We start from the raw sequence: 24,967 nt of genomic DNA on the forward strand, positions 1-24,967 counted from the left end.
CATACAGTCTACTGGGGGAGTTAGACAATACAAGATCCTTTAAGTTGCAAATGATAGAAAAGCTGAACCCAAACTGACTCATGCAAAAAGGGGAATTTATTGGCTCATTTAAAAAAAAAAAAAAAAAATCCAGAAATCGGGCTTGCTACTGCGAATGAAAAAAAAATATCGCCTTTGGTATCAGTGAACAAAGGATGTTGCAGCCATCAAGCCATTACATTACAGCCGCCCCAAAGGTGAGCCCTGAGGGAACTCGGGATATGAACGGGATGGCCGCCATCTAGCAGTCAGCTGCTGCCGCCATCCCCCCACCCCACCCGGCAGTGCACCCTGAGGAGACTCAGGATGAGAAACCACAGGGAGTTTGAAAAAGAATAGATACGTGTATAACTGAATCACTTAGCTGTACACCTGAAATAACACAACGTTGTTAATCAACTATGCGCCAATATAAAATAAAAATTAAAAAAAAACCCAACCAACTCAAGTAGGCCATTAGTTAAAAAAAAGAAGAAGAAAAAGAAAAAGAAAGCACAGGATACTGGCCGCAGATAGCTGAGGCTCATGTCAAAGGAATGATTTCAGTGAGCCCAGACTCTTGCATCTTCCCATACACAGAAAAGCGTTAAATTCCTTAACTTGAGATGTCTGGTTTTCTTTAATTAACAGTAATCTTTTATTTATTTGTTTATTTATTTTGATGTGGACCATTTTTAAAGTCTTTATTGAATTTGATATTGCTTCTGGCTTTTGGTGTTTTTTTTTATGTTTTGGTTTTTTGGCTGTGATGTATGTGGGATCTTAGCTCCCTGACCAGGGATCAAACCTGAACCCCCTGCATTGGCAGGCGAAGTCTTAACCACTGCACCACCAGGGAAGTCCCCCAACAGTAAACTTTTGATGTTCTGACTACCTGGTCTTTGTTGCAGAAACTCCTGTGTATCCTGGCTCCTCCTTTACCTCTTCGGAGAAGTCCCTCAGAGTCTCTCTGAGATGCTGTGTCCTGGGCTTAAGTCTTCAGTTTTGTCCACCGAATAAAACATAATTCTCAAATTTTAGGTTGTGTATTTTTTCAGTTGACACTACCTATGAAGTTTTATCTAGGACCTCAAGCAATGTCACCAAAACCTATTTCTCTTACACCCCTGGTTCTGCTTTTCGTGTGTGGGCTCAGTCCTTAAACTAGCTCTCCCCTCAGTGCAGCAAATGTGTTACAACTGAGAGTCCTAGAATATATTTCATTGCTTCTCATTGGCTGATTGGGAACGTGATGCTCTGATTGGCTCAGCAGGAGCCTCCTAGCCACTATTATTATTACTATTTGCTGCAAAAAGCTTTATTATTTCCATTTGGTCCAGGGCTTGGGTTAGGGCTCCAGGGTGGTTCAAAAGCAGCCTAGTGGCTGCAGAGAGAGAGAGAGGGCTTCAGGCAGAAGCCCTGACACCAGAGGGGCTCCTCAAAGGCTGCTGGGCTCCAGAGGCTCCTAGTCGTGCTTGAGGGTGAGCCTTTTGAAGAGATACGCGCCCAGCCCAGCCTGGGGACCCCCAGCCTGTGGACGTTAGTCAGGTGGTTGCCATCTTCTTGATGAGTTTCACCTGCTCCTGTAGGAAGTGGCTCTCCAGGAAGTCACAGAGATGGGGGTCTACTCAGGCAGAACCCAACGCATGCAGATCCAAAAGGGCCTGGGTCAGGTTTATCTCCATGAGCACGGTGGCTTCTGTAGCTGCCTGGGTTTTACCCCACTCATCTTGGGACGGCTTCTGCAGGTCCTGGAAGTGGGTGAGGCCACTGCTGGTGTTGCATCTCCAAGAGACGCTCAGCACCCTTGGGTTTCTCCTCTGCCAATTTGTGGGAAAAGTGGCCCACGCCCTGCAGAGACACATCGTAGTCAAGGTCAAAGTAGAAGCCCAGAGAGAGTTAGTATAAGCAGATAGGGTAGGGGGTCCCCAGAGAAAGAACCAGTCATGGCTTTCTTGACATAAATAAGCCATTTCTGGCCTAAGCCATTTTGTGATCTAAGACTGGCCACAATGCTAGTCCTTGAACAGATTTCAGTAATTAATGATCTTAAGAGAGTAAAAGAATGCAGAAACAAATGACTATTGTCAAGTAAGCAAATTAACAATAGCAAAGATAATACATCAGTTGTAAAAACTCCCAGTTCTCTTTCAGTGGTAAAGATTAACCTGAAGCTCTCAACCACCAGATCAACTGGAACCTAAGGGAGGATGATGTTAACCTTTTCTGGACCCCTGTGACTTCCATCAACTAAAGCTTGGAGTCTTTTGACCACCCAAGTCCCTTCATGAAAATGCATGTACCCTTAGCTTCCTCAATTTTACTGTTTAAGGAGACACTGCTTTGGGAAAGATCCCCAGTGTTCTCCTTACTTGCTGCAGGTAATAAATCCTTCCTTTTCTTGATCTTTGGTTTGGTTGTATCAACTGAAAAAAATGGCACAAGCTAAAAGTTGAGAATCTCAGCAGATTTTCTGAGGACTTAAGACCAGAAGACAGCCTCCCAGATACCTCTGTGGGACTGCTCCAAAGAGGTAAGGGAGGAACCAGGATACAAAAGAGTTTTTGCAACAAAACCCAGGTAGTTGGAACATCAAAAGATTACTGTTAATTAAAGAAAAACCAGACATCTTAAGTTACTTTAGTACTTTTTTATGTATGGGAAGATGCAAGAGTCTGGGCTCTTTGAAATCATTCCTTAACTGTATAGGGCCTCCATACAGAATCAGATGCACAGTCGGGGCAGCTGCAGTGGCTGAGGGCTTGATGGCTGCAACATCCTTTGTTTACTGATGTGGCAGGTGACATTCACAGTTGTGTCTTTTAACTCGACACCCACCAAGAGGCAAACCCAGTTTTTCGGGTAACAGTAGGTGTAGGAGGCCGGCAGATGCATGTAGACCGGGCAGTTGATGACAGCCTCTATCTCCGTGGAATAATTTTGACAAATCTGGGAGCTCATGGTTGATTGGCATTAAGGAGCTAAGCTCAGAAAATGATGTTGGCTGGTCCCTGAGACCGAGGAGAGCTGAGTGGTTGGTCCAAAGGTTGCAAGTGATAAATAGGTTGGAGGGTGGATGGGGGCTGGAGGAAGGGGCGTCTCTGGGTCTGTTCTGTCCAAACACTATTGAAGCAAGAGACACATCCACTGGACTGCGGAGCACACTGCTTCCTGGCCATTATTAGAACGAGGAGTGGACTCTACTTTTGAAGCCTAATAGCTGTCAATAGAGAAGTGGCTTTCCTAGAGGAAAACTGCAGTACTGTCTCCAGAAGAAAGAAGCCCCCCCAAACATTAGATGCTCATGAACAAAGATAAACAATGATATATCCTGATAATTAAACTAAGCTGATCAATATTGTTAGGCAGAATGCTTTAATGGCTGCCTATTTCAGCAAAGCCTCGTGGGGGTTAACCTGCGTTCGATTCGCACTGCACCTGTAGGGGTCAGTTCTGCTGTGGACAGCATCCCACTGCTAATTCTGCCTCGGGGCTTTCTTGGGAGCTTGCTCTGCCAGGTACAGGGTAAACTGGAAGTATTCACCAGGGGCAACCATTAACCAAAAAAGGACAGAAGTTGGTGGATAAAGGCCCCAGACTCCAACCATTTTAGAGAACAATTCTGACGCACATTCTACGTGGTGCAGCAGAGGGCTCCTAGGGGGAGGGAGCCCCAGTAGTCCATAACCGTACCCAGCCAATAAGTGGGTTCTTTATTGGATTTTCCTCCTTCCTTGTCTTATTCTTCTCCACTCTCTCTCTAAGGAATCCCTTCCTAAGTCCTTATCTCAGTCTCTGCCCAGGAGATATCAAAGTGAAACCCAGCTGAGACCCGAAGGCTGGACAGAGCTACCCATGCAGAGAGCAAGGGGAAAACTGTGGTTTTGAAAAGGAGAGTAGAACTCCCCCATCAAATAGGAAAAACAGGTCAATTTTAGGCCACAGGGGAGAGCAATGAAAGGTAAAAATGAAAGCGCATTTAATGAAGGTAAAACTGAATTGTTTCTACTGTTTTATATTAAGAAGCATTCTTAGAATTATTTCCATATTAATAAGCATAATTAATTTTGTAATGTGTATAATTATTAAAGTTGATTAGCTTTGTTCCCCCCATGCACTGCAAATATTTTGAAAGCAGGAATTTCTTGAAACTGGTATCTCTAAATTAAATTAAACTCAGCAAATTTGCATTGAGTATATACCATATCCAAAGTACTTTGCTAAGTGCTGTAAGACAAATTGCCCTTGCTTAAGGGGCCCTCAGAGTCTAGTAGAGGCAACAGATATACGTATCTGGCAAGCTTGAGACTAACCAAGGGAACTATGGGATTACAGGTATAATCCTAGTACTGTACCTTATGGCTTCTTAGTAAAGGTCATGTATTCATTCATCTTTTACCAAGCATATACCTTATACCAGATCTATATGAAGGACCGCCTTTTAATTCTTATTGTTATTATTATTCAGGTGCAAAAATATTAATGTGTCTCCAAAGGCCAACTCTTCTTAACAACTACCGGCAAATTCTCTACCTTTGCTGTGAGCATCTTCCCTGTCTTTTTGAGACTCTCCAAAGAAAACCCTCATCTGATCTTTTTCATGGCCTCCCAGGCATATTTCCTGAGGGTTTTGGAAGCTCTCCCTCTGGGAAGTGCAAATGCCACATTTACAGATTCACAGAATGTTAGCTCTGAAAGGGATCTTAATGTTTTCTAGTGTTTTCCATAGAAATCGGTATATATACTGCATACCAAAAGGGATTGGGAGGTTTGCATCTGTAAGTGGCAGACTCAGGGGCTCCAGCTGCCCTAAAGGCCAAGGGGTTCAATACCTCTGCATGCTAGTGTGGCTAGACAGGGGCAACCAGATGACTGTCAGCTTGCCCGTAAGCTGTTCCGGTCACATTTATGTTAGCTGGCACACTTGTTGGGAATAATACCTTAGAGATTGTTTAGCCCAGCCCTGCAGTTCATTTGTTTTCCAGAACTTCAGTTTTAGAAAAGAGGGAACCAAGGCCCAGAGAGGTGGCATGGCTTACCCAAGGGCACACACTGAATTGGAGTTTCTCCCCATAGCTCCATTTAGAGATGGCTCCTCTTCCGCAACTTAAGGTCCTTTCACAATGCTCTTATCCAATTTAGGGAGAAGAGAGCTTACAGTGGGAAGCCGGGGAGAGATGGGTATAGGGAGCAGTAGTAAAGTTCAAGGAAAGTTACATGCAGAAACACAGGATGTGAGACAGAGCATTCCTTTGAGTTTCAGGGAGCATATCCCGGATGCGTTTAGTGCTGAAGCAAGCGAATTATGATGATCCTCCCAAAATAACTTTGCTTTAGAGCTAAAGATATCCAGCCAGGCTCAAGGTTGCACAAGCCTTTTCCCCACAGCTCTTTGCTAATTGAATTAAACCCTTCTCGGCAATGAGGGAGTCTCCCAAAGACTGAACAGAAGGATCGATTTTGCACATGTAATGACTTGGCTTTCCAGTTGCTTCAGGCTGCCTGTCTCAGCTCAAATTCCTCCTTTAGCTACTGTCTGCTTTCATCTTCCTGTAATCATTAGTGATACCTGATCCCATTACCCTCTGGGGGCCTTCCAGGCACACTCTGTTGAACAAATACTCATGATTGCTGCTAATTCATAGAGGGAAGAGCTCTGTACCGGCTGGTACATCTTCAAAGTGTTCTTATCCACTTTTCAATTTCAGATGCAATGCCAAGGGAACTGAAGGTACTTCAATTAGAAAAGGGAATGCTGCATTTTGTTTTCCAGAATCATGTATGAGCTAGGATCAAAGCCAGCAAGAGAGGACAAGAAAAGTCACAGAATTATAGTCTGTCTTTGAGTAATTCACCTCCCATTACTGTGGACTTCTACTCACTTTCAAAGCTCACTGTGTTTTGCTCTGCCCAGAGCCCACACATAGCATTCTTCCAAGCTCTGAACCTTTCTCCCATTCCTTCATGGTAATCTGTCTTTTGTGGCCTATTTTCTTTTCATTAAACTCATAAATATCTAAAAATTATATTTTTAACTGCTAAGGCATCTCCCTCATAAATTAAATATTTCATAGCTCTAAGTTCCTTTGGAGAATTAGAATTTGCCTCAGAGGAGTGACTCCCAGGCTGAGAATTTCAGGGAACTTGATGAAGCTGCAGTCGGAGATATTTGGGGTAGACATTTATTTTAAGTTTTCTTTATTTCACATCAGCCACTCAGGCTAGTGTGAATGAGAAATGTTCCCTGCCATATCAGCAAACAAAGGATGTTGCAGCCATCAAGCCATCACATTACAGCCCCCCTGACTGTGAGCCTTGAGGGAACTCAGGATGGAGACAAACAGGCTGCCCACTGCCAACCCCTGAGCCACTGCGGTCACCCCCAACTGTGCACCCTGAGGAGATTCAGGATGGAGAAAAGCAGAATACTGGCCCCAGGTAGCTGAGGTGCATATCGAAGGAATGATTTCAATGAGCCCAGACCCTTGCATCTTCCCATATATAGAAAAGCACTAAATTCCTTAACTTGAGATATCTGGTTTTCTTTAATTAACAGTAATCTTTTGATGTTCCCACTACGTGGTCTTTGTTGCAAAAACTCCTATACATCCTGGCATCCCCTCTTGTCTCTTCAGAGCGGTCTCTCAGAGAGATCTGAGAGTCCTGTCTCCCAGGTTTAAGTCGAATGTCTGTCGAATAAAACATAACTCTCAACTTTTAGGTTGTGGTTTTTTTTTTTTCAGTCGACACTAGCTAACACTGCCTAGGAGGTGAATAGAAATATTTTACAGTGTTTATGGTTCTGTGCAAGATGGTAATCTGCAAAAAACTATCAGGACTGACCTTATGCTGGAAAGCAGAACTGGTCATGCAGGCCCTCAGTAAGAAACCAGAACATATGGATAATACATAGTAAGAGAGACTAACTCAATTATTTGTTCAGGTCCAATTCTTCTGTGGCTGTATGAACACAGCATTTATTAAAAATTGTCCATTTCACTTCCAGGAATAAACAGAAGCATGATTCATAAGGGAGGAAAAGGCCTGTAAGGTATGAAATCATCACCAGGCCAAAGAGATGGCTACAGTTTGTCAGAATCACTGCTGTCAATAAATAGTGAAACTTTCAGAATTTGGTTGCCCTCTGAATAAAACCAGAAAGAATGAACACATGACAAGTAGATTGTTTCTACCTTTGGCAGAAACAATCCAGAGATGGTTTGTAGATGTGTGACTATTAGAGATTCAGGAAACCTCTAAATTTTATATAGCTGACCTACATATATCATCAAGACAAGGAATATTAGCAAAGAAAGCTATAGCCTGCTAAACTGTGTTTTGCATGGAGCACACATATAGCAGTGTTCCACTGGAGCCGGCAGTATGGGTTTTACAGAACTGATTGTTAAATATTCAGGTAAAGTCTGTTGGTCCCTTGAAATCAGCCACAGTGGGAATGTTTATACCACAGAAATTGGCAGTTGCTATAGACCATGGATTTTTGTTTGCTAGTTTTGTTTAGTTTTCAGAGAGTTGGTTTACCAGTCCACCACTGTCCAGCACTGCTAGAAGCAAAGAGAGCCTATCTGTCAGGAAAACGTACATTCCCATCTCTCAGAGAGACATGTGTTGTGCGGAACTGGGAAAACTCACCAGACATTTCCCAGAACCTGGATGGAGTATTCCTCCAAGTCTCTTTCCTTCAGGTCTATGCTCACTAAGCAACCTTCTGCTTATTTATTTGGTACCAGTAGATGAATTGGTGCCAGATGGTATTCCTTCAAGTCCTGGGGCTTCTAAGGAAATGTTCTGGAGGACATCTGGGGAAAGAGGAGAAGATCACATCAGGCTGAGCAGGCCTTTCATCTGTCTTCAACAGGAGCAGCTTCATTTTCTCTGTTTTACATATTGGTCACACACACACACACACAGAGAGAACCCAAAACAAAACAGTTGCTTGGAGAAAGCATACCACCGCTAAAAAAAACTTCTGAAAATAGTAGGCCAGAGATTTTGTTTGCCAGAAAAGCACATCCCTTATTAAAGTTAACAGTTTATTTTTCTGGGTATAATTCGGCCACTTGTGAGTTTAGTTAACTTCAATCAGCTTCCTATTAACTGATAAAGTTGCGATGCACCGACTGAAAATTCAAATTTCTTGACTTACCATGTTGAAGATTAGACTCATCAGTGAGGAACTGCCCTTCTGAGATTTCCATCAGGGTGGTCAGCACACTTTCCTCTCCGATAGCTCTCTCTTACATGGAGCAACTGGGAAACTTTCTCTTTGCTACAAGGAAACTGGAAAATGCAGTCAGTCAGGTGAGCTGAGCTCAAGTCATGGGACGTTTCTGTCTATTAAAATGGTTCTTCTTCCAATTACAAAAGTGACCTGATGTCCCTTAAAACTTTTAGAAAATTAGAAAAACAAAAAGAAGAAAATGAAAATCACTTTCTCCACCACCCAAAGACAGTCACTGTTACTTCTGGTGTATATTCTAGCCATTTATACAAACACACATGTTCATCTACATACACATGACTATTTTTTTTTCTTCCACATGGCTTTTTTTTTAAAGAGGAGTTTTTTTTTTTTTTAAACATCTTTATTGGAGTATAATTGCTTTACAATGGTGTGTTAGTTTCTGCTTTATAACAAAATGAATCAGTTATACATATACATATGTTCCCATATCTCTTCCCTCTTGCATCTCCCTCCCTCCCACCCTCCCTATCCCACCCCACTAGGTGGTCACAAAGCACCGAGCTGATCTCCCTGTGCTATGCGGCTGCTTCCCACTAGCTAGCTATTTTACATTTGGTAGTGTATATATGTCCATGACACTCTCTCACCCTGTCACATCTCACCCCTCCCCCTCCCCATATCCTCAAGTCCATTCTCTAGTAGGTGTCTGTGTCTTTATTCCCGTCTTGCCACTAGGTTCTTCATGACCTTTTTTTTTTTTTCCCTTAGATTCCATAAATATGTGTTAGCATACTGTATTTGTTTTTCTCTTTCTGACTTACTTCACTCTGTATGACAGACTCTAACTCCATCCACCTCATTACAAATACCTCCATTTCATTTCTTTTTATGGCTGAGTAATATTCCATTGTATATATGTGCCACATCTTCTTTATCCATTCATCCGATGATGGACACTTAGGTTGCTTCCATGTCCTGGCTATTGTAAATAGAGCTGCAATGAACATTTTGGTACATGACTCTTTTTGAATTATGGTTTTCTCAGGGTATATGCCCAGTAGTGGGATTGCTGGGTCATATGGTAGTTAAAGAGGAGTTTTTAAACTTTGAGTTTGCAATGTAATGACATTTGACTGGTTCTCATCTCAGTTTCTGTATCTGTAATACCTGGGTACAGGTTGATCTCTACAAGAAAGGCCTTTTCTCTATATAAAATTCTAAATAAAAGGTAACGTAAAATCTTCAAATTAAAAAAAATCAAGTAGTTATTTTACTAGATACTACACGCATACAGTATAATCTAAGAGCATAATATGGTGTTCAATAAAGGTAAGTCTCTCTGCCACAGTCTACCAGTTCTCCCCAGAGGCAACCACTGTTATCAGTTCCTTGTTTGTTTTTCAGAGACACTCTGAGCCTATGCAAGCATATTTGTAAAGTGTAACAGCTAATTTAAAGAGAAGATTTTTGGTTTATATATGGAAATAGAGCTCAAACATTTTCCTTCTATTAAAATGTTCTTAAAAAGTCTTTCATTGTTGTTTTGTTTTTATGCATTATTTTCCTTTATGGCTAGAGAAAGCTTCTCCTCTATGGTCATTACTATTGTCATAATCATCAGCAAACATGAATTAAGTCCCGGTGTATGCAGGTTACTGTAAAAATACCTTCACTTAGAGAATGAACTATCCTGACTTTGGGGCTGAGGTTGGGGGTTGGTAAGATGATAACTGCATAATAATGAGAGTTCCTCCAATTCAGAAGTAAGAAACATATCTACCTTTTCTGTCTGGAAAGTTCAAAAGAAAAAAACCCCAGCATAATCACATTTAGAATTGAGTAGGTTATGTGTGTTTAAGAAGTCAAATAGACAGAGTAGTTCTCATTGCTTATGGATAATCAACATGGAGGTGGTATTAGTTTTCTATTGCTGCTGTAACAAATTACCATAATCATAGTGGGTTAGAATAACACACATTAATTATATTACAGTTCTGTAGATTAGAAGTCCAATACAGGTCTTACTGGGCTAAAATTAAAATTTTGACAGGGGTGCATTCCTTTCTAGAGTCTGGGGAGATTCCCTTTCCTTTCCTTTTCAGCTTCTGGAGGCCACTGCATTTCTTGGCTTATGGCCTACTCTCTCCACCTTCAAAGCCGGCAATGTTGCACCTGTCTGACCTGTCCTCTATAGTCACATCTTCCTCTGACCACAGCCAGGAAAGACTCTCTGCTTTTAAGGTCTCATGTGATTAGATTGGGCCCAGATAATTCAGAATAATCCAGATAATCCAGAATAATCTTCCTATCTTAAAGTCCTTGATTTAATAAAATCTGAAAAGTCTCTTTGCCATGTAAAGTAATATATTCATAGGTTCTGGGGATTAGGATGTGGGTATCTTTGGGGAGGGGGCATGATTCTGCCTTCCACAGGGATCAAGAGAAATGAATTTCCAGAGAAATAAAGCATTCCTTCTATGCTGTTCTGTGTTGTGTGAGATTCTTGGGAAAATCCCCAAATGGAGCCTGAAATGGCTGGCTCTAGCCAAGCAGCAATTTTTCATTTCTTATAGGAACAATATACCAGCATATCCTGACCATTGTTCATAAGCAATGCAGGCCACAGCCACTGAGTCTTTTCCTGTAAGATATTTTCATGTCTCTTTGAGCAATATCCACTAATCCTTTGGTTAAAATCCCTCTTATTTATGAATCCTGTTTTTTTACTTTTTTGACATGCATTTCTTTATAAATAGTTAAGGCATAAGCCTGTCACTTTGAATTTTAAACAATGCAAAAGGAAGTTGTAAAAGTATTTTTACCAGTGTCCCAGAATTAAAGCTCATTAAGTCTCAGTTTCTCAGGGAGGAATCACAGGTCTATAGTCCTTTGGCAAATCAAAGATTCCCACCTAGAAGGAAGACTGAAAGCACTACAGATAATACCTAGATATTTTGGGGGACACTGTATATATGACCAGCTGTCTGAGGAAGAAAAAAATCAAACTTGGTTTACTGATGGGTCTGTAAATATGCTGGCACCATACAAAAGTAGACAGCTACAGCATTACAGCCCACACAGGGGTGACCCTGAAGGACAACAGTGAAGGAAAATCCTTCCAGTTGGGCAGAATTTTGAGCAATAGATATGGATCTACACTGCTTCTTGGGCAGTTGCCAATTGTTGGGCTGGTGAGTTAGGAACTTGGAAGAGATGGGATTGAGAGATTGGTGAGGAGGAAGTTTGCAAAGGAGGTTATGTGGATGGACCTCTCTGAATGGGCACAAACCGTGAAAATATTTGTGCTCCACATGAAAGCCCACCTAAGGGCATCTACTGCAGGGAAGGTTAATTACCAGATGGACAAAATGATGCTCTCTGAGATGTCAGTCACTTTCCCCAGCCACCTCAGTGTTTGCTCAGTGGACCCCTGAGCAAATTGGCTGCAGTGGTTGGGACAGAGGCTATGCATGGGCTCAGCAACGTGACTTATGCTTACTAAGGCTGACTTGGCTGACGCTACTTCTGAGTGCCTAACCTGCAAACAGTGAAGACCAACGTTAAGTCCCAATCGGTGACTTCTCCAACGCATGGCACCCAGTAGCCAGCAGCTGGCACCCCTTCAGGCAGTTTCATAGTGGAGTGTCTCGGTGGGATGCCTCCCCATGAATAGCTTTCCCCAGCACCCTAGATGATGGAGTTCTAGGAAGTTCCAAAGGACAGGTTTCCAGCAAGTTCTGCCAGCACAGTACCACAGAGACTTCACCATCATCTCTGTGAGTCACTGCTGTGCTCTCTCCAAGATCTGGATCTTGAACCTGGGGACTGATACAGATAGAGAACAAATAATTTGATTGATTATTGTCCTGAAATTTCCATCTCATTGTGATAAGAGGAATCAAAGTCCCGTCTAGCCGAGTATAAAGGTATGCCCAAATTTCACATATCTAAAAATAGGAAATAATGTTTCCTCAATAATTCATAAAAAATTATTTCTTATTTTTAAGCTGAAGATAATTCTGCATGACTTTTCTTTGTAGTTAAAAAAAAAAAATCCAAATCTTTCATATTTGCATTAACTCTTGTTTTAAAAGGTGTTGTCCACAAAGTCGATTGTGACAGAAGAGAGTAATGTATAAATGAGACTTCCCAATGGTTGCCTTTGGTTTCAGGCTAATGCAGTCTATTGGTGCCCATGTTCCGTGGCTACTTTAAAGCCAGGGAAACAATAATTAACCTTTGTAGGGACCTTATGATTTACAACCTGCTTTTACATATACTATACTTTTTTTAAAAAAATTTATTTATTTTTGCCTGCGTTGGGTCTTCATTGCTGCACGCGGGCTTTCTCTAGTTGCGGCGAGCAGGGCCTACTCTTCGTTGCAGTGTGCCATCTTCTCATTGCGGTGCCTTCTCTTGCTGCGGAGCACGAGTTCTAGGCGCGCGGGCTCAGTAGTTGTGGCACACGGGCTTAGTTGCTCTGCCGCATGTGGGATCTTACCTGACCAGGGCTCGAACCCATGCCCCCTGCATTGGCAGGCAGATTCTTAACCACTGCCCCACCAGGGAAGCCTACATATACTATAACTTCTAATCTGCTCAACAACTTTCAAAATTAGTTATGATAACTTAAATAATGTAACTTTTTTGTTAAAATATCATATTTTTATTGTAGAAAGTTTAACAACCATTGAGAAATAAAAAGAATAAATTTTAAATGATCTATAATTCCATTACCACGTGATAACTGTTGTTAAAACTTTAATGTTCCAGTCTTGTTTTTATACATATAAAGACACGTTTTTATAAAAATGGAATCATGTTGCATGTAATCTGCTAACTTACAAAACAATGTACCATGAATATGTTTATGTGTCATTAAGTGTATCCCTCTTAAACCATGATCTTAATCCTTTTGTAATTGGACCTCTTTAAGAATCTAATGAAAGCTATACTCCCTAAGCCCCAAAAGAAGCAGCTATGCAATTACACAATTAAAATTTATCAGTTAATAAATAGAGGAGGATCCAGGATTTATGGGATTTGAAGTTTATATGATTTTGGAGACACTATTTTATTTTTATTTTTTTGTTTTCAACTTTATTTTTTCTTAGGTTGCATGCTTACTTTTAAAACATTTAAATAATGCAAAATATATAAAATGGCAGTGCCTACCCCAACCTGGCCCCAAGTAATTCTAGTAAGTAGAATGGTATTTTCCCTTATAGAACCCTATTTATGAAACTATAAATGCATAATAATTTCTGTAGTATTGATTTTTTAAAAATACAAATTTCTTCGTACAATCCATACAGTTCAACAACTTGCTTTTCTCATTTAACAATATATCAGACACTGAAGAATTTCTTAAATATGAGAAAGTGAATTTAGTTTTGACTCCCCATTTCTAAATTTCAATCTAATTAATGATTAGCTGGTATGAAACTATTTCTTTAATGTTTTCAAATCAGTTAATTTTTAGTCGTTTGGAAATGCTAAACAGTTTTATTACATAGAAATAAAGAGTAGTTTTAGTGTTTGTGACTTCTGTTAAAAATTTATTATTTTGGTTATTAAGAACAAAACAAAACAAAACACTTGTCTAGATTGTAGGATTGAGAAACTGACATGAAAATGATGGGAAATTCCCTCCTTCTCACACTGTGGGGAGCCCTCTAAAAGGAAAAACACAAAATTATATATAAATGTATTTATTTAGAATGAGAAATTACAATATCTTGCTGGAGACTTGGAGATTCAGGTGCTTTTTAAATGAGATCTGTTTAGGAATTTACCGGAAATGCTACGTAGAAATCCTTCTTGATTGCAACTTGGCTTCCCCTTCATGCCTAGAAAATTCTTTAACTCTCAGCAATTCAGCACTCACAGGCGCCTGCACAAGTGAGGGGCTATGAGACCTCTCTTCACTGCTCACTCCATTAGCCTCAAGGTAAATCCACAGCTGTTCATGAATGAAACCTTTTGGGCCCCAGGTTAAAAACTCCTTCTCTACCACATCATTTTTAATGGCTTCCTAGTCATCTATTGCATGGATGTACAATAATATGCTTATCCAGGTGCCTTCTCTTGAACACTTAAGATGGTTTATAATACCACTCCGGGGTAATCATTCTTTTAGCTAAATTCTCTGCCACTTCCCTGGTTATTTCCTTAGGATAAATTCCATTAATTGGATCAAAGGGTATTTCAAATTTTCAAATGTCAGATTTGGCAGGAATATTTAAGTTCATTTCACAAATGAAGAAAGTGAGAGTATAGTGGTTTACAGATATGGATCGTTAAACTCAGTTTTTCTGACTCTGAATCATATATCATTCGATCTACCACATGACCACTGGAAACCATTTGCCACTGTAAAAAGGTTTTGCCCCCAGAACCACACCATTATGTGAAATGCTGGCGTTGCTTCCCAGCCTTGTCATGTTTGTTTAGCTTCAGCTCAGGTTGTTCTTGCTGCACTTCTGCTCCATGTTTTTTTATGGGAAACCTTTTAGTTTGACACATAACAGCTATTAGGTATTTTGTTGAGCATTATCATTTGTTTAACTCCTCAGAAGATTTCAGGAGGATTGTGTCTGGCACATAGGAGGTGCTCAATAAATTGATGATTGTTGAATGATATTGAATAATTACAACAATCCTACAGAGGTTACAACTCCAGAAGATTGGATACGTATCAGAAATTTCATGATTGAGCTTGTGCCTCTAACATTTATGGTTCCAGATGGAAATGACTGTAGACTTTTGAGAGGACCACTATTATTCTAAACCTTATGGCTATAAAGTTTCATGATAAAGTTTGTGGCATTTTGTATATTTCTCTAACAAAGGTATGGAGGTAAGGAAATCAGCAAAAGAGGAGAAAGAGATAGTTGGGCTCCAACTCTCACCTTTCTCTCCCAGTCTAGTCCAAAGTTAAAATAATCAAACATTTATTGAATACTTACAAGGTATGGGCTAGACTGATTTGAAGAATCCCAGTTAAATGAATATCACTGTAAGGTCAGACTCTGGTCTACATCACACAATTATTTACAACGAGTTTTATATATCATAATAGGGTGTGCTGACAAAGCTGAGGGAACAACAGGGATTGGTTCTGCATTTTACTTAGTTGTGTGGGTTAATCTACTGGGTCTGTGTCCTGGCCATTGAACCACACTAACAGTGCTTTGTTAAAGTTGAATGCAAATTTTGCAAAAACACACATTCACATTTGTATCTATACCTTTCTACATTGCAGGTTAATTCATTTAGGAAGATGCTCTTTGAATAAAGTTTCATGTATATTACATACATTTAATTTCCGTAAAGTGTTAAATATTTAGATAATTAGGTGTTCTCAGATAATGCTTTTCAGCCTGGGTGGTTTGGGGTGGCAGTTTTAAAATTATTTAAAATACTGTACCCTGCCTTTTGGTGCTCACAGTCAAGGAAACTATGGCATTTATAAAATGGCAGTCTCTTTGTTTATCGGAGTAAAGACATCTGCCAAGGGCAAACTGCAGAAAGCACAGGTGCTGCACCTCGGGTTACCTTTTGAATGACCTTCACACCTGCTTAATTTCTTTTAAACTTGATGGTAAGAAAACAAAACTAAAACCTCATAGCTCTCAATTTATTTCCCTAACTGGTTGTAATAATTTTACATTCCTTAACAGCTACTATAAACAGCAGGAAACATGATCCATGCTCTTGAAAAAAAGTAAATGGCAGTATTCATTAAGAATATATTATAGTGCGTTTACATGCAGTCAAAACAGAAGGGGGTGTATCAGTATTTTACCTTTCTGACACATTACTTTGGCTCAGATAAAACATTCCGTCTCTGCCTTCAGTGGCCCATTTAGCATTACCATTTTTGTGACTATATGTACGCACATTACAAAAAAAAAAGCAAAAAATAAATCAGCATGCTATTTTGTTCGTTGCAGCACTAGGTATCTGATTTACTGAGGCAGGGCCACAAAGTGGAATTTCGTTGTGTTCTGGGAGCCCAGCTGTGATAGCTGCTTGTCTTCACCTTCTTATTATGGACTCTCCTTGAGGTGAGGAAAAGGCTAAGTTTTACCGCGGTCCCCAGGGTCCAATGCCACCCCGGTACCACGTGGGTCGGAGGTACCGGGGTGGCATGGTGCTGGCCCGGTGCTACTAAAAGCCTCCTAAGAGGGCGGGCGTGGGCTCCGGCTTAGTTCTGGGAAAAGGCGTTGTCTCTAACCGGGAGCGTACAGGAAAGTGACTTGCGGGACATGGGCAGCCGCCCGAAGAACCATTTGGTTGGGTAGGCCGGCAGCTGCAGGGCACCACAGCCGGCGTCGCGCACATGCCCTGCTCCAGACTCTCGGCCCGGCCTTCCCCGCCCCCAAACAACGGCGCGAGCGCCCCGCCCTCCCCCCTGCGCGCGCTCCCTCCTTCTCCACGCGCGCTCCCCAACACCCCCCACCCTGCTCCTGCCCGCGCGTGCCCCGCCCTCCCCGCGGGGCGCGCCCACCCGGCCCGCGCGCACGCGTGCCCCACCCTCCCTCCCGCCCGGCGCGCGCGAACCGGCTGGCCGAGGAGTGCGGTGGGAGGGGCGCCGCGCTGACGTTGCCCGGGATGCAGGCAGGTTCCGCCGCCGCTGCCGCCGCCGCCGCCGCCTGCTCCTCCTCTTCTGCCACCGGGGTTTGTATGAAAACACCCGGCGGCGGGCGGCGAGGCATCCGCCGGGCCCCCGGAGAGCAGCTGCTCGCGCTGCCGACGCCGAGCCGGCTGCTGCAGATTTACCCAGTCCCTGCCAGCGCCCCATCCTGAGCCGGTGAGCGCCCCGCCGCCGTCAGCGCGTCCGGGCCGGCAGCCCCTCGGCTGCGGCTATCCCGCCCGCCCGCCACCCCTCCTATCTCCTCAGCCGCGGCGTCCTGGGGGCTGGAGGGGCCGGGGAGGAGCGACCCCGGGCCCGCACCGGTCTGCGCCCTGCGATCCCTCCGCCCCTTACCTGACAGGTTGTGTAACCCGTGTCTTTCGGGGGGTGGACCGGGTCTTGAGGGGAACCCCTGATGGGTGGGGCCTTTGGCCGGTTTCTGGAAAACGCCCCGCCCCCACCCATGGAGGCTCGGTCGTTCCCGTTCCAGTCCCCGCGGAGGGTGCCCGGCGCGGTCTCAGGGCAGAGGCGGCCCCCTGCCCTGCTCTCCCTTTCTCTCGGTGGTGACCGCGCGGGTGGCTGCGGTACAGCGCGGAGCGGAGCCGAGGGGCGGAGGGCAGGGGCCGGGCGCGTACCCCGCCTCCCCAGCCGCCCCAGCTCCCACCCACTAGGTGCGCCGGGCTTCAGGGTGGGCTGTGGTGTGACGTCGGCAATGGCTGGGCTTGCTCCCTCTCAGTGGGTGGCTTGGCCTAAAGTGTGTTCTCTGCTTACAGCTTGGCGCCTTGTGGGTTTGATTTGAACCTGAATCAGATCGCCCTAGATGACAGTGCAGAGTTTCCCTCCAGCCTTCCTTCCTGAGTTGCGGGTTCTTCCTGCAAGTGTTCAGGGACTCCTGCAACCCAACGCAAAGGCTTGCTGGGCTCAATGGTTGTTTCCCTCCTGTGCCTTTAAGTCTCTTAAAGTACCAGTGCAGTTTTGAATTGGTTCGTTTCCTTTCCTGGGCATTTACTCATTACAGAATAGAGTTTTACACATCGTTGTGAATGTTGATAACTTAAAGCCCATTTCTCATTTTAAGATAGCTTCCTCGAGTGCTTGCAGGTCTAGCACTGCCGATGACCTAATATGTTGTAAGACTCAGTCGAAATTTTCTTTGGCAATATTAATTCTGTGTGGTTTTTTTTTCTTTCAGGTATTCAAAATTGTAGCAGTGTTTATGATGTACGACAGTTTGTAGGTAGAAGGGACTTTATCGGTCTTCTGGATCACTCATTTTCACTTACCATTTGTGTTCGTGTTGGAATCTTTATGTAAATCGGGTTATCTCTTTCTTTGTTAACCTCTGAATTCGTCTTATAAATTGTCTTTTTTTTTTCCCTGAGAAAACCAGAAAGTTATTTTTGTAATTGTATTGTGGAATGTTTTCAGTTCAGTAGGCCAAAAAAGTAGTAATTTATTTAAGGCACTTTATAATGGTACATATTTTAAAACGTGTGCCAAATGTTAAAACCAAAGAAAACCCTGAAAGATCTGTAAGCATTGTCTTATGTAATTACTGTGAGATAGTTAGCAGTGCCTTATCCACTCCTTATTTCTCATCCTTAAGGCTGAGTTGTAACACGACTTGTTCTGTTTCCCATTCCACTTTGCTTGAATTAATTTCTACAATGAAGTTGTAGGTTCATTTAAAAAAAAATTTATTTATTTTATTTATTTATTTTTGGCTGCATTGGGTCTTCGTTGCTGTGCGAGGGCTTTCTCTAGTTGTAGGGAGCGGGGGCTACTCTTCGTTGCGGTGCGAGAGCTTCTCATTGCGGTGGCTTCTCTTGTTGCAGAGCATGGGCTCTAGGCCCGAGGGCTTCAGTAGGCTCGCGGGTTCTAGAGCGCAGGCCCAGTAGTTGTGGCGGATTCTTAACCACTGTGCCACCAGGGAAGCCGTAGGTTCATTTTTTTTTTTCTAACTTTATTTATTTAGCCTTGGCTGTGTTGGGTCTTCGTTTCTGTGCGAGGGCTTTCTCTAGTTGTGGCAAGTGGGGGCCACTCTTCATCGCGGTGCGCGGGCCTCTCACTATCGCGGCCTCTCTTGTTGCGGAGCACAGGCTCCAGACGCGCAGGCTCAGTAGTTGTGGCTCACGGGCCTAGTTGATCCGCGGAACGTGGGATCTTCCCAGACCAGGGCTCGAACCCGTGTCCCCTGCATTAGCAGGCAGATTCTCAACCACTGCGCCACCAGGGAAGCCCCCTAGGTTCCTTTTTAATGACCTCAAAACTCTGCCTTGAATTGCTTCAACACATACTTAGAACTGCAGTCTCACTCTGAACACTGAAAAGTATAGACATAGAGCTACCCTTGTAATTAGTCACATTGCAAAACATTTAAATGTATAGTGTAATCTGAACTTTTGTAAAAGCAGTTTTTATAAAGCTCTTTCAATTGACTTGAATTGAGGCATTATTCTCTTTGGAATAGTCTAGCTAGATTCTTATATAATAACGGTTTTATCTTCAATAGTGGAAGGAAAAGAGGTCCAAGATGTGTGAAATCATCTAATTTGTATTATATTCTATATCTTGGACAAAAAATAAATCTCCACAGTTTCACCTTCCAAAATCTACTTTTCTTGCTCGAAGCCCCTTAATACCTGGAAGTTGAACAGTGCATGGGTAGTAATGGATGACCTGTCAGAGGGCTCTCTGCAAATTGGGAGCTTCTCTTAGGCAGTAGGTCTCAGTGTAAACAACAGAAATTGTCTACAGTGGACACTGAATTTAAACTTTATATATTATTGTTGGTTACTGTGCCTTTGTGTACTACAGTGTAGTGGCTAAGGGTCTGGGCCTCAGAGCCAGACAGGCTGGATTTGAATCCTGGCTTTGCTTTGAGCAAGTTATTTATCTTTTTTGTGCTTCAATTTTCTCAACTCCAAAAATGGGGATAATTATAGTGTATACTCTTAAGATGATCTTGAATATTAAATGAGTTAATACATATAAAGTGCTTAGCCCACAATGCCTGGCACATGGTAAATGCTCAGTAAATATTGCTAGTGTTTTTCCTAAGTGCAAAGGATCTAGTAAGCCGAAAAGGGGCTTTGGGCTGATCGAGCACTGTTATTCCAGATTAATTCCACGATGACCCATTTGCTCTTTTGGGGCTAAGTGAGAGCTTAGTGTTACTGTCCGGACTTGGAAGCATGTAGTTTAGTTTAGAACAGCTAGACCCTGAGCTGGGTGCCCTGAGATGCTGCCGGAGAGTGGCTGTAGTATCCCTGTTTGTCCCTTCTGACAGAACCTTGGATTGTCTCCCTCATGGTGGTGGTGGCTGCTATTTTAATCACCTGTTTTTGAGTTTGTGATTGCATGTTTCTTTGGCTGTCATGTGCAGCTATCAAAAATATTATCTATCAAACTATTAATGGATATATTTATGTGTTTATCTGATCAAGATATTACATGTTTCCTGGATATACAAAATCACTTTCATCTAAGCATTCTTTTTTTTTTTAAATTCTGTATTGATGTTACTTAGAATGAGGTTAATTTTGATTTGCCATTGTGTTCCTTTTCAGTTTTCATGTAATTTTCCTAGGAAAACTAAAAAAAAATTTTTAAAATGTACTTCTTGTTCTTTTTGGTTTGCAGGGATCTGATATTAATACTTTGTTCTTTACATCAGGTGCTTTCAAATGTTTGGTATCAGGACCCTTTTATACTCTTAAAAAATTATTGAGCACCACAGAAAGCTTTTGTGGATTATATCTATACTATATTATAAATTAAAGCAAAGATGCAAAATTTTTATTAATTCACTTAAAATGATCAGTATAAACCCATTACATGTTAATATAAACGTATTTTTTAGTGAAAGATGACTATTTTTCAAGAATAAATAAAGGAGTGAGAAGACTGGCATTCTAGATTTTGTAAATCTCTAATGTCTGGTTTAATAGAAACAGCGGGATTCTCATATCTGCTTCTGCATTCAGTCTATTGCAATATATTGTTTGGGTTGAAGTATATATACAGAGAGAAATCCAGCCTCACCCAGTTAATGGCTGAAAAAGGAAGGGATATTTTGATAGCCTCCAGATAATTATGGATATACTTGTTTGGTACTACATCAAAACTCAGCATATGACAGTTTTTAGTTAGTTATGTAAGGGTTTGGAATGAACCTCCCCAAAATGTGCCACTTTTGAGTGTGGATTATTTTGAGCTAAAGGCAGTTGAGAAACTGCCTGTTCAAGGGAAACTACTGCCCCTTCCTTAACTAACTAGAAGGATTTAAATTGGGGATTTTTCCCAGAAAAAGAGTTATTACCAGAGATAAATTTTATACTAGTGGCCCCATCTATATGGCAGACAAACATCATATTGTCAAACATCTGCTCTTCTTACTGTCCTGTGAATGACCTTAGTTCTTGGAAGCCGCAGGCCCCTATCCCATTCTGTAGCTCAGGATGACATATACACTTCATTTTACCTTTCTGTCTTTGAAACTCTGATGTATGGAGGGTCTCTGACCCCTCATGTGGATGGGATTCCCATACATATGAAATTAAATTTGCTTTTCTCCTGTTAATCTGTCTCATGCCAATTTAATTCTTAGACCAGCCAGGATAACCTAGAAGAAGGGTAGAGGAAAGTTTTCTTCCTCCCTGACAGTTACAGTATGGAATCTGAAATCATAACATTGGACTTTTTGATAATGTTATGTTAAAATCCATTGGTCTGAACTTAGAGTGGATCTAATGCCCATGCCTGAATTTATAACATCATGCCCTGGTCATTTGTAAATATTGGTTCAGTGAGTTACTTTTCATTATAAAATATTGAAAAAATCATGTATGTTAATATCAGTATCACCACCTATTCCATCAGAAACAAGTTATTGGGAAGCTATCCCAGTTGTGACATGATGGTGGATATGAGTTTTCCAGAAATCTAATTTTTGCTTGAAAGCTCAAATTTTATCATTGGCAACAAATATGATTGTCAGTTGTTTCCTGTAAGTGACAAGTAGACTTCATTCATTTCTGAGCAAACCTCTGCCAAAATACCTAAGTCATTCTTTTAAGTAAAGGTGGTGTTTAATGAAAAAGGCTAATTCAAGGTCTCAATTCAGTTACAGAAGCACTTTTCCTTGAGACAGCCATCAAGCATTATAATTTAGTATATAGCAAGAAATGCTTCATGCATACTTAACCATTTTTTCACATAGAACATTAAAAGAATATGTATGCAATGGCCAAGATTTAGTAAAATTAATATCTTTTTTTACTATTTCAGGGACATTCTTAAGTGAAACAGACTCTTTTTTATAATTGCTGGTGCTTGATGGTGAAAATACAATCACTAATAACAATACAGTTTGGTGCCACCATTATAATTTGTTCCAAGGTGCCAGAAATTTTACACACCGTTGCTTTTGCACTATTAGTGTAAATGCTAATATAGTTAAAAAAGCTAATAATGTTTTAGTATTATTATAAAAATAGTTTTGACCTTGTGGACCCCCTAAAGGGTGTTGGGACCCCAGGGTTCCACAGACCACACTTTGAGGACTTATAGTATAAATCATAGGGGATTTCTACCAAACTTTGATTAGGAAGGGAAGTGGTAGTAACTATTTCTAGTCTCTTTTTGCTTCAGACTTTTGGGTCCCTGTAAAGGCCTTCTTTAAAAAAAAAAACATTTAAGCAGAGTTAAGATTATTCATAGAAAGTTGAGAGGTTTCTTAGGGTTTTAGTCAAGTGCTGATACAAGGGGGCTTTATTATTAGTATTCTGAAATTACACTATCTTAAAACAAAAAGATTTGGTAGTACATTTCCACATAAATGTTCAAATCTAATTTTTTTTGGATTTTACATGTTAGACAAATATAGTGAAGGCACAGTATGGAAACCTCGCTTGATACCTAGCTCATAAGCTGGAAAAAAAAAAAGACAAACTACTTAGCTCCCTTCATTTCTCATTTAATTCTTGCTGAGGATGAACCATCCTAAGGAGAGGTGCCCAGCACTTGCTGTCTTTGTGTCACATCTTTTCCACGTGGGGAAAATGATTTACGATTATGATTATAAGGGTATAGGTTACATTGGGAATAATAATAATAATAATGTCAATGAAGGATTTATGGTAGAATAATAGTAATAAAAATGTTAACACTGTCTACATATAATAGAGTTTAATGAATTGAAAATAATGCTATTTTTGACAAAAACTCCAGATTTGTTAATTTATGGTAGGCACAGCTTCTTGTTGAATGTAGGCAGAACTGATTGATGATAGTTGATGCAAGACTGCTAACCTCCCTGAGGAGCTTCTCTGCTAATTTACAGAGTGAAAGAATTTGACTTCCACGAGATCTTTGAAGCCTGCTACAACTCTAGAGTTCTGGGATTTTTTCTTTGCCTTGAAAATGTCTCTTTCATCTGTTAATTTCATCTCATCAGTTTTAATTTTTTTAAATTTAACTTAATTTAATTTTTCCTCTTCAACAGATTTTTTATTTTTTGGGTCCAGATTTTCTTTTATTTATTTTTTTATACAGCAGGTTCTTATTAGTCATCCATTTTATACACATCATTGTATACATGTCGATGCCAGTCTCCCAATTCATCACACCACCACCCCCACCCCCTGCCGCTTTCCCCTCTTGGTGTCCATACGTTTGTTCTCTACATCTGTGTCTCCATTTCTGCCCTGCAAACCGGTTCATCTGTACCATTTTTCTAGGTTCCACATATATGCGTTAATATACGATATTTGTTTTTCTCTTTCTGACTTACTTCACTCTGTATGACAGTCTCTGGATCCATCCACGTGTCAACAAATCACCCAATTTCGCTCCTTTTTATGGCTGAGTAATATTCCATTGTATATATGTACCACATCTTCTTTATCCATTCATCTGTCGATGGGCATTTAGGTTGCTTCCATGACCTGGCTATTGTAAATAGTGTTGCAATGAACATTGGGGTGCATGTGTCTTTTTGAATTATGGTTTTCTCTGGGTATATGACCAGTAGTGGGATTGCTGGGTCATATGGTAATTCTATTTTTAGTTTTTTAAGGAATCTCCATACTGTTCTCCATAGTGGCTGTATCAATTTACATTCCCACCAGCAGTGCAAGAGGGTTCCCTTTTCTCCACACCCTCTCCAGCATTTGTTGTTTGTAGATTTTCTGATGATGCCCATTCTAACTGGTGTGAGGTGATACCTCATTGTAGTTTTGATTTGCATTTCTCTAATAATTAGTGATGTTGAGCAGCTTTTCATGTGCTTCTTGGCCATCTGTATGTCTTCTTTGGAGAAATGTCTATTTAGGTCTTCTGCCCATTTTTGGATTGGGTTATTTGTTTCATTAATATTGAGCTTCATGAGCTGTTTATATATTTTGGAGATTAATCCTTTGTCCGTTGATTCATTTGCAAATATTTTCTCCCATTCTGAGGGTTGTCTTTTCGTCTTGTTTATGGTTTCCTTTGCTGTGTAAAAGCTTTTAAGTTTCATTAGGTCCCATTTGTTTATTTTTGTTTTTATTTCCATTACTCTAGGAGGTGGATCAAAAAAGATCTTGCTGTGATTTATGTCAAAGAGTGTTGTTCTTCCTATGTTTTCCTCTAAGAGTTTTACAGTGTCCAGTCTTACATTTAGGTCTCTAATCCATTTTGAGTTTATTTTTGTGTATGGTGTTAGGGAGTATTCTAATTTCATTCTTTTACATGTAGCTGTCCAGTTTTCCCAGCACCACTTATTGAAGAGACTGTCTTTTCTCCATTGTATATCCTTGCCTACTTTGTCATAGATTAGTTGACCATATGTGCGGGGGTTTATCTCTGGGTTTCTATCTTGTTCCATTGATCTATGTTTCTGTTTTTGTGCCAGTACCATATTGTCTTGATTACCGTAGCTTTGTAGTATAGTCTGAAGTCAGGGAGTCAGACTCCTCCAGCTCCGCTTTTTTCCCTCAAGACTGCTTTGGCTATTCGGGGTCTTTTGTGTCTCCATACAAATTTTAAGATTTTTTGTACTAGTTCTGTAAAAAAAGGCATTGGTAGTTTGATAAGGATTGCACTGAATCTGTACATTGCTTTGA

General features: G+C 41.2%; 1 protein-coding gene and 1 long non-coding RNA gene across 3 annotated transcripts in view; one reads left to right on the forward strand and one right to left on the reverse strand.

The window, feature by feature from the left end:
- Positions 1-747: 747 nt before the first annotated feature.
- LOC309633035 lies at positions 748-17,525 on the reverse strand. 2 transcript variants are annotated; one of them, XR_014247261.1, is made up of 3 exons: positions 17,217-17,525; positions 8,186-8,319; positions 748-7,838 (listed from the first exon to the last, which is right to left on the reverse strand). It is a non-coding gene; the product is annotated as an uncharacterized lncRNA (long non-coding RNA). The 2 variants fall into 2 exon arrangements; XR_014247262.1 differs by lacking the exon at positions 17,217-17,525 and having other exon boundaries at positions 8,186-11,535.
- The window catches only part of AGTPBP1 (ATP/GTP binding carboxypeptidase 1), a 170,935-nt gene continuing 162,809 nt past the window's right edge, over positions 16,842-24,967 (forward strand). Inside the window, 2 exon segments of the mRNA XM_082401141.1 lie at positions 16,842-17,039; positions 18,055-18,099. The gene's annotated coding sequence lies outside the window, so the exon portion shown is untranslated.

The sequence above is a fragment of the Balaenoptera borealis genome (assembly GCF_965194805.1).
Source record: "Balaenoptera borealis genome assembly, chromosome: 8".
Classification (NCBI taxonomy): domain Eukaryota; kingdom Metazoa; phylum Chordata; class Mammalia; order Artiodactyla; family Balaenopteridae; genus Balaenoptera; species Balaenoptera borealis.